This window comes from Oratosquilla oratoria, chromosome 11 (genome assembly GCF_046742065.1).
Source record: "Oratosquilla oratoria isolate Oo_2021 chromosome 11, ASM4674206v1, whole genome shotgun sequence".
Classification (NCBI taxonomy): domain Eukaryota; kingdom Metazoa; phylum Arthropoda; class Malacostraca; order Stomatopoda; family Squillidae; genus Oratosquilla; species Oratosquilla oratoria.
This window is the reverse complement of record NC_134787.1, coordinates 24,191,631-24,204,576: the sequence shown is the minus strand read 5'-3', so window position 1 is coordinate 24,204,576 and position 12,946 is coordinate 24,191,631.

The window sequence follows — 12,946 nt, the reverse complement described above, 5'->3', positions numbered from 1 at the left end:
GAGTGAGTGAGGGAGGGAGAAGGGGAGAGGGGGGAGAGAGGGAAGGAGGGAGGTAAGGAGACAAAGGTGGGGGAGGGGAGCAGTGAGGGAGGGAGGGAGAAAGGGAGGAAGGTAGGGAGAGAGAGAGAGGGGGTTAGAGAGACATAAGTGGATGGAGGGAAGGAGAGAGGTAAGGAGGGAGAGGGCTAGCGAGGGAGAAGGGGAGGGAGGGAGAGGTGAAGGGAGGAAGGTAGGGAGAGAGGGAGGGAGGGAGAAGGGGAGAGGGGGATGAAGAAAAGGAGGGAGAAGGCTAGGGAGGGAGAAGGGGAGGGAGGGAGAGGTGAAGGGAGGAAGGAGAGGGAGAGGGAGTGAGACAGAGAAAGAGAGAGAAAGAGAGAGAGAGAGAAAGAGAAGAGAGAAGGGGGTGAGGGAGGGAAAGACTCAGGTGTTGATTATTAATTGCAGTTTGTGCCCCCGTCCCCAGGGTAGGGTGCCTAATAACAAGTCTCCCCTCCAATTCATTAAAACATTAATGGAATATTAAAACTGTGATCTAGATAACTTTGCATTAAAACCATCACGTGGATTTAGATACATCCCCGCTTTATTTTTATGTATTTATTCATTTTTATCAGTTTAATCTTTGTTCTAAAATATATCTTATTTGTTTTGATTTGTTTCGTTTTATTGTTTTTTGTTGGAGGTAATTAGGTGGTTGAAAGCTTGTTCACACTGAATGAAATCATCTGGTTACAACCCTTGGGGCTTTCTGGGGCGCTGGGGCCCTCCTTGGGGTGCTTGGGCCCTCCTTGGGGTGCTTGGGCCCTCCTTGGGGTGTTGGGGCCCTCCTTGTGGTGCTGGGGCCCTCTCAGGGGCGCTGGGGTCCTCTTTAGGGCGCTGGGGCCCTCTTTGGGGCACTGGGGCCCTCTTTGGGGCGCTGGGACCCTCTCTGGGGTGCTGGGGCTCTCTCTGGAGAGTTGGGGCCCTCTCTGGGGCGCTGGAGCCCTCTCTGTGGCGCTGAGGTCCTCTCTGGGGCGGCGGGGCCCTCTTTAGGGCATTGGGACCCTGTCTCGGATGCTAGGGCCCTCTCTGGAGAGCTGGGGCGCTGGAGCCTTCTCTATGGCGCTGGTGTCCTCTTTGGGGCGCTGGGGCCGTCTCTGGGGCGCTGGGGCCCTCTCTGGAGAGCTGGGGCCCTCTCTGGAGAGCTGGGGCCCTCTCTGGAGAGCTGGGGCCCTCTCTGGAGAGCTGGGGCCCTCTCTGGGAGCGCTGGGGTCCTCTCTGTGGCGCTGGGGCCCTCTCTATAGCGCTGGGGTCTTCTCTGGGCGCTGGGGCCCTCTTTGGGGCACTGGGGCCCTCTCTCGGGTGCTAGGGCCCTCTCTGGAGAGCTGGGGCCATCTCTGGGGCGCTGGGGCTTTACTTGGGGCGCTGGGGTCCTTTCTGGGGTGCTGGGACCCTCCTTGGGGAGCTGGGGTCCTCCCTGGGGCGCTAAATGGGGCGCTCGCTGAGATCGCTGGGGTCGGCATGAGGAAGAACGGGCACTGAGAAAATGGCCTTTATACTGACCAGCTCGAAAGAAAGCTCACCTACTACACTTATGCGTTAGAGAAACCTGTGTCTTCTCCCACAAAATAAAATAAATAACTAAATAAAATAAAAATAAATAAATAAATAAATCCACCCACACGACGCTCTAAAACTACTGGAGTCACCCATTCGTATATTTCTCATTTTCTTAATTACCGTTTTCTTTCACGCATGAATTCTAACTTGCTGAGTAATAGGTCACGTGCATGTGATGAATCTATTATGAACACCCGAGTATCTTGAAGAATTACAATTATGGAGCTGTACGTGACAAATATTATATTTATTTTCTTACTTCTTGGGTGTATACATATTCTTGTTTACATATCTGCATGTACAGTCACAGGCAAAAGTTTTCCCCACCCACAGTATTTCCTGATACAAAATTCAAATCCTTTGACAACTTTTCTTTTTATTTTATAGAAATATTATATAACTGTAAGCTAAATACTACATAGGAAAATATATCACGTACTCGGAAAAATTATTATCATTATTATTATCATTATCTTAATCCATGGGGGACCTAAGAACAGTTGAAACCCAACTACTACGAATCTGGAATATTTGTAAGAATATTATCTTTAATAATATTCTGTAACACTTTCTCCCTATTTCCCACAGAAAATAATCATCACCATTATTTTACCTTTGTCCTCACTTGTTCACTAATTCACTTATGTCGATTGAGATGAAATGATGAACAGATTTTGTATGGAATATGAAACGATGATGCAGAGCCCTTAGGCCGGCCACACACGTGCAGTTTAAACTGACAGTTACAACTGTTCAGTTATAACTGTCAGTTGAAACTGCACGTGTGTGGGTCTCTCAGTGATACCCACACACGTGCAGTTTCAACTGACAGCTATAACTGAACAGTTGTAACTGTCAGTTTAAACTGCACGTGTGTGGCCGGCCTTACATGCCTAAGTGCCGCTCCGGGGCAAAGTTTTCAGTGACGCGCCCTACTCCTTCCCCCATCACCACTTCCCATTTCCACTATCCCTTACTGCCTATTATAGCTACTGGCTTGCGAAATAATTAAACAAATTTTAAAATTTGTTATTTAATGTCCCTATTGCAGAAAGGATAAGTGAAAAATATTTCATATTCTGTTGATTCGAACGCAAAATTCGTATACAGTATAAGGTCTTTTAACAGGCACGAGTGGGACCAAAGACGTGCCGGAAAGGGGAAATCCCGGTTACGAGAAGGAATATTAAAAAAATACATTTATTGCCTTTATTCATAGAGTACTTAAATAAAATTCATTCAATGGCTTCACTTTTGTTGTTTATTTATTTACCAGTATATTCATATTTATTTATCTTTATTTATTTTCATGAAATCACGTATGTCTCTTTGTTTAGAATGTTTGTCTCTCTGCATTAAAAATTCATTTTGAAGACAGTGAAGAGACATCACGTCGTGAGTCCCCATGTAGGTGCACTGCTCCGCAAACTTGATAAATGTTGCCAATCCTTTAGCGGCATCCTTCCACGTTACTCTTGGCTCTGGGTCATCTTCCTCTTCACTATCCACCTCTGTTTCCTTACCATGCTTCTCCTCAATCACTGCCTGAATGATTTCGTCGTCAGTTAGTGTGGGGGTGATAGCTTCGTCATTGTCGACCTCCATCCACTCCTGAAGAGCTTCATCAGTGACGCTAAGCTTAGCACTACCACGCATATCCTTCAACTCAGCCATCACTGCCTTCCTTTGCTGTCGGTATGTGTTTGTGTGTTGAGAGTTGCTAATAGACAGTCGCACGCTTAACATCAGGCGTCTTATTACAGTGGGCACTGGGCCTGACGGAGCGGCGGGATTTGTGGGAGATGGCGGGAAAGATGCGCGCTACCTCTGGCGGCGGCGGGAGTGGCGCGGGAATTTTAAATTTTATTTTTTCGAATTTTTACATTTTTATACAAAATTGTTATTTCCTCGTGAATAATATGCCGGTTATAAGAAGGAGCCGGATACGAAAATAACGGATAAAAGAGCTTTTACTGTATTACGTTAAAAATATTCAGGGCTCCTCTGACCCTTATTTTTATTATAATTATTTTGTCAGCCTTGTGGGCGGCATGTACAGACTAGAATTGCCACCCCCCTAAATGTGCCGCCCCAGGGCATATCCACCCCTCCCCTCCCCTCCCCCATGTGAGGGTCCTGCGATGACGGGCTCATACGCAGTCACAGGATCCACTGCTAACCTCCCTGATGGCGGACAGGGAAACTCATGATAACGACGTGGATCACTGGCCTCCACATAAATATGTAGGACTCGACCTAAGGCTGTCACACTGTGCGGCGGAGCCGGATGTGGCCAACTGATGGACATGTTCAATTAGGTTAATAAAATCACCAGGCGACAACGATACATAACGACCAACACCTCCCCGCTGGTTGAAATACTATCATAACCAGAGCTGGCCGCGTTCCTCGGTGCGTTCCACGGTGCGTTCCGCTTTTGTTTGGCCGCAGTTACCACATCCACACTATTAAAGCTTAAGAGACAGGTTCATACCGAAATAATAGTCCGGTAGGCCACATACTACACCCAAAGAAAATTTCGTAGGCCATATCCAAAAGTTAAAACACACAATACCGGCACCTATATTGCTTTAATAGTTTGGGAGCGCTAACCGCAGCCCAACTAAAGAGGAACGCACAAAGGAACGCGCCCAGCTCTGACCATAACCTTTCGAGTCTAATGACTCATAATAAATGAAACTTTGCTGTTGCCAACAACAAGCCGGAAAGGCGGCGCCAGACACTGGGACACCGGTGAGATCAAAAATCCATGTCTCCAGAAACAGTGTGGCAAGATGATTCTGTTACAAATTCTTAACTGGTCATGAACATTTCATTCGTTGCTGTCATGGGCGTGCCTGTTGAATCATCGTCACCTTGAAGACCAACCGCACTGGCCCGGGTGAGTTTACGGGCAGTGTGCCACCGAACGTGAGTCAGCAGTCCGAGCACATCCAAATCTTGGACATCGGACAAAATGAACAAGATGAGGTTATCCATTTACAATGTGAGAACAAAAAAAAAAAAAAAAAAAAAAAAAAAGAGAGAGAGAGAGAGAGAGAGAGAGAGAGAGAGAGAGAGAGAGAGAGAGAGATTGATTGAATAACTGGTGAACATAGGCTGGGATATCGTGGGACTGAGTAAAGTGCAAAGGAAGGGAAGTAAGCTTGTATACTTCATTTGTTCTATTATATAGGTAAAGAGGAGGACAGGTGTAATGAGCTATGATTCTTGGTTAATCCAGAAACGGATTAAAAGGTTGTGAAATGAATGCTTAGGATAAGGCAAGTTGAATTAGACTACATAATTCAGGTACCAACTTCAGAGTTCAGACAAAAAGACGAAGCTTATGATGATGCAAGTCAAGTAAAGGATCAAGAAAAAAGTTAATATACGTTGGGAGTTAATGACAAAGTAGGAAAAATACGAGAGAGAGGACAGTGGGTGAGGGGGAGAGGAAGGACGAAATTAGGTAAGGGAAGAAAAAAAAAGGAAGAAAAGAAAGAGAAAGGAAGAGTTGGGAGGATGGAAATGTGTCAAAAGTTGAAATGGAAGTGAGGAGGGAAGGAGGGAGGGAGGGAAGGAGGGAGGGAGGGAGGGAGGGAGGGAGGGAGAGATGCATGGAGGGAGGAAGGAAGAGCGACATCGGAAGTGAAGTAGGGAGGAGAATACAATGTTGAAGATGTCACAGGTGAGAAAGAAAAAGAGTGAAGGAAGGAGGGAGGAAAGCGGGAAGAATATAAAAGGGAAATAGGCACAGAGAGAGAAAGAGAGAGAGAGAGAGAGAGACAGGGATATATATATATATATATATATATATATATATATATATATATATATATATATATATATAGAGAGAGAGAGAGAGAGAGAGAGAGAGAGAGAGAGAGAGATTTTGTTTATATATTTTCATTACGCACATAGAGTGACATACCTAGTACAGTAGGTACTTTCTACTTATATATATTATGCGTGACGCCCAGGTCACGTAACTGCGTACAGTCAAACTGTACGGCAATAATAAGAACATAAGAACATAAAAAAGGAGACTGCGAGAGACCACAAAGCCCAAACTAGGAGAGAGAGAGAGAGAGAGAGAGAGAGAGAGAGAGAGAGAGAGAGAGAGAGAGAGAGAGAGAGAGAGAGAGAGAGATGGGAAGGACACTGGAGGTACGACGGAGTAAAAAAGAGAGCGTGAGGGTATAAGGAATAAAGTAAAGCTAGTGAAGGGAGGAGGAGGAGGAGGAGGAGGAGGTAGAATAGGAGGAAGTGTAGGAGGAAGAGGAGGAGGAAGTGGAGTAGGAAGAGAAGGAGGAGGACGAGGAGGAAGAGGAGGAGGACGAGGAGGAGGAGGAGGAGGAGTAGGGGTACGAGTAGGATGAGAACGAGAAGGAGGAGTAAGAGTAGGATGAGAACGAGGAGTAGAAGGACGAGGAGGAGGAGGAAGAGGAGGAGGAGGAAGATGAGGATAACGAGGAGGAGGAGGACGAGGAAGAGGAGTAGAGGGCTACAAGTCGAGTGCAATGGAAAGGCCAAAGAAAGGAAAGGGAAGGGAAGGGAAGGGAAGGAGAGGAGGCCGTGAGTGGGAAATTAGGCAGAGGGGCCGTGGAGGGAAGGCGGATGTGGTGTGGAGGGGGAGGGAGGAAGGAGGCTATTAGCGGCCGGAGGGGAGGCAGGCAGGGAGGGAGGGAGGGAGGGAAAGGGTGCGCCCCTCCTTCCCTCCCTCCCCTTACTTCCCCTCCATAGATGCTACCTCTCAGGGCCTCTCTTCTCCCACCTCCTCCTCTCTTTCCTCTTTTCGTCTTTGCATGTTTGGACCATATTTTCATTGATATTTAGTTGCATGTTTGTTTGTTTGTTCAGACTGCAGACAGCAGATTTTATTCAGATGAGGGGGGAGGGGGACGGGGGAGGGGGAGGGGGGAGGGGAGGGGGTTATCATTGCGGAGAAGAGATTAAGGGAACTCGATTAACTCTTACTGAGGAGGAGCAGGAGGAGGAAGAGGAGGGAGAAGGAGGAGGTAGAGTAGGAATAGGAAGAGGAGGTAGAGAAGGAGGAGGAGGAGGAAAAGGAAGCATAGGAAGAGAAGAGGAGGAATAGAAGGAGGAGGAGGAGGAGGAAGAGGAGGTAGAGAAGGTGGAGAAGGTGGAGGAGGAGGAAGAGGAAGAGGAAGAAGAGAAAGAGGAATAGGAGGAATATGAGGAGGAGGAGGAAGAGGAATAGGAGGAACAGGAGGAGGAGGAGGAGGAATAGGAGGAGGAGGAAGAGGAGGGGTAGGAGGAGGAGGAGGAGGAGGAGGAGGAGAAGGATAAGAGGAGAAGGTGACGAGGGTCTATTTTCAAGAGTGTTTTCCATGTTCGTAATCGATTCATTAAAGGTATCGCCAGACAATTTTCATCAAGTGAGGGGAGGAGACCTTACGTCGGTAGTCAATGGATCACACCGGACTCAATTATCCTTTTGGATTTTTTTTTTTTTTTTTTTTTTTATTCGGCCCAGAACTGAAGAAATAATTAAATAAAATAATAAAATACGTAAATAAGAATGATAAAATAAAATAAATAAGTAAATAGGACAAATAATGTGTGTATACATATAAATGAATGAATAAATATACAAATACAAAAGATTAAGTAAACATAGAATTAATGAGATCAAATCAATTGAAATATAGAACGTACGAATCATCATCGGAATAGACGTTTCGGCCACATTTTCTGGAATCTTCTCTCTGCCTCACTGCTGGTGATGGCTGCCAAGCAAGTGAGCAAGCAGGGGGGGGAGGAGAGGAGGGGGAAGAGAAGAGAGGAGAGGAGAGGAGGGGAGGGGAGGGAAGGAGTAGGGAAGTAGAGGAGATGGGTGGGAAGGAGAAGAAAGGAGATGAGAGGAGGGGAGGGGAAGGAGGAGAGGAGGCCAGTAGAGGGGAGAAGAGAGGACGGCGGTAGAGGGGAAGAGAGAGGAGGGGGGAGGGGAGAGGATAGGAGGGGAGGGGAGGAGGGAAGGAGAGGAGAGGAAAGGGGAGGGAAGGAGAGGAGAGGAGTAGGGAAGGAGAGGAGAGGGTGGGAGGAAGAAGAAAGGAGAGGAGAGGAAGGAAGGGAGGAGAGGAAGGGAGGGAGGAGAGGAAGGGAAGGAGGAGAGGAAAGGATGGAGGGAGGAGAGGAAGGGAGGGAGGAGAGGAGGGTAGGGAGGACAGGAAGGGAGGGAGAAGAGGAAGGCAGGGAGGAGAGGTAGGGAGGGAGGAGAGGAAGGCAGGAGAGGGGAGAAGAGGGGACGGCGGTAGAGGGGACGGCGGTAGAGGGGAAGAGAGAGGAGGGGAGAGGGGAGGAGGGAGAGGGTAGGAGGTGAAGGGAAGGAGGGGGAAGAGAGGAGGGGGAGGGGGAAGAGAGGAGGGGAGGAGGAGGAGGTGGGAGAAGGGGGAGGGGAGGAGGAGAGGGGAGGGGAGGGGAGGGGAGGAGGAGAGGGGAGGGGAGAAGAGAGGAGGGAGAGGATGGAGAGAAGGGAGGAGGGAGGAGAAAGGAAGGAGAGGAGAGAAGAGGGAATAGGAGGGTGAGGGAGGGGAGGAGGAAAAACCTTAACGCTGATTAAGTTGATGTCGATTAACTCTCTCGTTACTTTTCCAAAAGTCTATTTTAATCGCTTTGTTCAATATCCCTTAATGTGGGTGTAAGGATGTTGCCAGGTTAGTGTGTGTGTGTGTGTGTGTGTGTGTGTGTGTGTGTGTGTGTTTGTGTGTGTGTGTGTGTATGTGTGTGTGCGTGCGTGCGTGTGAGGAGAGAGAGAGAGAGAGAGAGAGAGAGAGAGAGAGAGAGAGAGAGAGAGAGAGAGAGAGAGAGAGAGAGAGAGAGAGAGAGAGAGAGAGAGAGACAGAGGTGGGAGGGAGGAAGAGAGAGAGAGAGAGAGAGAGAGAGAGAGAGAGAGAGAGAGAGAGAGAGAGAGAGAGAGAGAGAGAGAGGGGGGGAGGGAGAGAGAGAGAGAGAGAGAGAGAGAGAGGGGGGAGGGAGAGAGAGAGAGGTTAACATGACCCTGTTCACAATATCATCACCCTGAACCTCACAACACGAGGCCCTAGACCACCCCATAACCGCACTTGAAGACCACCCACATAATCCTTGTCACCTACCACAACCACAACCACAACCACGACCCCAGCCTCTACTCAACCCACAACTGCTCCTTACCCGAAGCCTGCTTGCCTGCCTGTTTGCCTGCTTGCACGACCTACTTGCCTGCTTGCATTGGTCGATGCTGGCTCCTTCCTCCCTACCCCCCCCCCCACTTCCCACGGCACTGTTTGTGTCCCTGAGCGAGTGCCAGGGCCATCCTTCACTCCTGAAGGAGTTTTGGAGGTAAATGAGTGGAGATGTGGTCGGGGCATGACTGGGGAGGAAAACATGTCACACTTGAGAGGAGGGAAGGGAGGGGAGAGGGGGAGAGGAGGGAGAGGAAGGGGGAGGGGGAGAGGGAGAGAGGAGGGAGAGGAGGGGAGGGGAGTCCAAACGAAGGGGAGGGGGTGGTTATGGGTTGGGGAGGGGGAGGGGGAGAGGGGGAGTCCAAAGGAAGAGGAGGGGTGGTTATGGGTTGGGGCAGGGGAGTGGGGGAGAGGGGGAGGTGGAGTCCAAACGAAGAGGAGGGGGTGGTTATGGATTGGGGCGGGGGAGGGGGGGAGTGTGTTATCCTCATGTTGGCCTAGAACAAAGTTCTCCAGCCGTACTGAATTAGAACAACATCGAGCTGGAAATTAAACGTTTGAGCGTTTAACGTCAAACGTTTGTCGATGACGGATACCTGACTCAGATCGTTTGTCAATAAGATATAACCAGCGCTTCTATCTTTTTGGTCAATATCGTATACAAGGGGTGGTCAAGAAAAGGTTTAAGCTAGGTTACAAAATGGAGGATTTTTAAATGATTTTTTTTTTTTTTTTTTTTTTTTTTTTTTTTTTTTTTATTTTTTACTGTAGACGGGTCTGCACACTATGAACGAATGCTACGCGACGCTGGTCCGTAGGGATGGAAATGTTGCATGTTGCAAAAGGGAAACAGTCCCTCACAGACCATCCCACTAAACAACAGAACATGTCTATATTACATGAATAAATAAATAAAATAAAATAAAGACTCCCAAACTTCCTCACAAAAATGCCAGCGAGAAGGGATGACCCGTCATCCAGGAGGTGCCAAGATAAGAGCGAGGGAAGAGGGTGGAGGGGAGTGGAGTATGTAGTGGATGGAATGGGTGGGAATGATTTCTATGCCTTTGTTTTTTGGCTACCTCCCGTGTAAGGGAGAAGAAAGCTTTTGGTATATGCATGTACTGGCAAGAAGGACATGCTGTCTTGTGATTATATTAAAAGAATCCCAAACTTCCTCACAAAAACTACCGGCGTGATTTGTAAAAAAAAAAAAATATATATATATATATATATATATATATATATATATATATATAAATAAAAAACTCCCAAACCTCCTCACAAAAAAGCCAGCGAGAAGGACAGGCTAAGTCTTGTGATTTGTAAAAAAAAAAAAAAAAAAAAAAAAAAAAAAAAAAAAACAATCCTATTCCTCCTCCAGTGACGTCATGTTGTCACGCTCTGTGCAACTTCGAGTGCCAACATCAGAATTGTGGGTACCTGACAACATGCCATACATTAGAATGACAACCACACCACTTACGAGGTGTCCTGAAGGACAACGAACCTTGATACCGAATAAGACACACAAGAAGAAACTTTATAGAAAACAACAACAAGAACTATGACAAATTTAGCTGACCTAAATTGTTCATAAAAATATTTTAAACTAGAAACCAGAATAATATTCTAAACTTAATTATATTTTACTAAAATCCTAGAATATCGTATTCTGATATGAGAAATTATTTAACAAAAACAAAAGACAAACTAACCGAGAAAAGTCTGGATATAATCAGAAAATTAAAGTCACCCCTTTAACAACTCCATTCTTCCTAATAAGGAAACTCGCCCCAAGTACCTCCCTCTCTCTCCACTCCGCGTCTCCTCCCTCTCTCTCTCTCTCTTTGCACAACTCCAACTCACTCTCCTCATCTAATATTCCAATTCTGGACTCCACCCACACCGCTCTCTCCACCTAATCCTGCGATTAAGCGCAAATCCACCATGTCATCCACTCGTCAATCCACTTCCTCCTCCTTCTCCATCATCATTCTCCATCCTAATCTATACTCGTTACAGACATTATTTTCTAAACCACCAAGTCATATTCACTAACGAAATAAAAAATAGAAAAAACAAACAAACAAAAGACATTCTTCAAGTACGTACAATACATTATTCATATCTCCCCGTTTCCTTCCCCCCCTTCCCCTTCCCCCTCTCCCCTTCTCCCACCTCGCAACCTCACAAGCCCTGGCTGTCCAAGCACCCTGGGTGTAGGTAGTGGGACACAACTAAGCTCTCAGCCTCAGCCACCACTTCGCCCATTATTTGAGTTTGTCTTGTTGCCCTGATTTGTATTTCTTGACTATATTTTACTCATTACACGATATTAACCCTTACCCCTCTCTCGCTCTGTCTCTCTCTCGCCCTCCCTCTCTCTTTCCTCCCTCCCCCTCTCTCACCTTTCCCCACTCTCTCGCCCTCCCTCTCCCCGTCTCTCTCTCGCCCTCCCTTTCTCTCTCTCTTTCCTCCCTCCCCCTCTCTCCCTCTCTTTCACCTTCCCCCCTCCCCCCGCCTCTTTTGGCCCCTCTCACCTCTTGGGCCATTCCTCAAATGACCTTGAATGATATATGATACAGAAATAGGTCCACAGGTGACCTTCTATTCCATGGGTGGGCCGGGACGTGGAACAGGATACACGGGCAAAGATAGACCGATAACGAAGTCTATAAATAAACGCAGAAAGAAAGAAATACACGAGTCAATGAAGTATACAGCTATGTCTTGCAGGATCTCTCTGGTCTGTTACTTGCGATCTCATGCGCAGGAAGTTTATTGTGGGCCATAACTTCACTCTCAGCGAAGTTGGATTTTCTTATTTGTTCGTTCATTCTTCACGTCCACAATCCTCCACATATTCCTCCTCCACAATAACATATTACTCTCCTCCACTTTCCATCCCTTCCTCCACATTTAGAGTTTATTTCCTCACTCCTCCTTCTCCTCCTCCTCCACCCTCCTCTGTACCTCCACACCCTCCTCATCCACAATCAGATAATACCCACTCCACCTTCCACCCTTTCTCCACATTTAGACTTTATTTCCTCACTCCATCTCCTCCTCCTTCCTCCACTTTCTCTTGCTCCACCTTCCTTTGTACCTTCAGACTTTTTCGTTCTATCTAAACTCCCCTCCACCCTATTCAGCATGACTAATCCACCCTACTACACCTCACCCTTGTCAACAGAGACATTCCCACCCTCTCCCCCCTCATCCTCTACGGACCTGAGTCACGCAGGATTCATTACAAAAATAGATAAATAAAAAATAAATAAATAAATTAAAACCTCTCCTCAAATGACTCTTAGCCACCTTTATAACTCTCAAATGACTTTCTGTAACTCCACCTCTCCGACGCTACACTGGAGTCGCTGGTTACTCACGCAAACCAACTTTGATCCTCATTATCCCTTGTCCTTAAGAACGTAAGAATGAAGGAGACTGCAAAAGACCATAAGGCCTACACTAGGCAGTTCCATGTCCATGACCACCTGTCATCCCCATCCATAAAGTTGTCGAACCGTTTCTTAAAACAAAAGATGGATCCAGCGCTCACTACAAGGTTACTAAGTCTATTCCATTCGTTTACCACTTTATTAGTAAACCAATTCTAGCCTATTAGTACACCAATTCCTAACTATTAGTCCTTAGTTTAATCCACCGAGTTAAGGTTCGTGGTCATCCTAACTAACTAGGTTCGATCTAATTAAATTTCATCCTCTCCCACGCCTCCCAGTGTTAAGACAAACTTATCTATGTTTGCTTGTCAGTCGCCAGACGATTTTATTCATCTATGGGGGAACCCTTCTTGCACTCCACAAAGGGGAGGTCATCCATCATCCACTCCTCCACTTCATCCACCACATTCCGACCTCCTCCCTACTCCACCTGCGATCCTCCTCCTCTTCCTCCTTCCCGCCTTCCACTCCCTCCAGCCTCAGGACCCAAGACCGGCAGAAAAAAAAAAAAGAAGGAAGAGGTACATCAACTTTTCTATATCTCTTCTATAATCCTATCATTTCTTTTCTTCCTCCTCTTCCTCCCTGTCACCCTCCTCCTTCCCTGTATCCATCCTCTCTTCTTCTTCCCTTCCCTATCCTCCCACAGAATTTCACTTTCTATCCTAATCCCTAATCCAGCCACTCAGT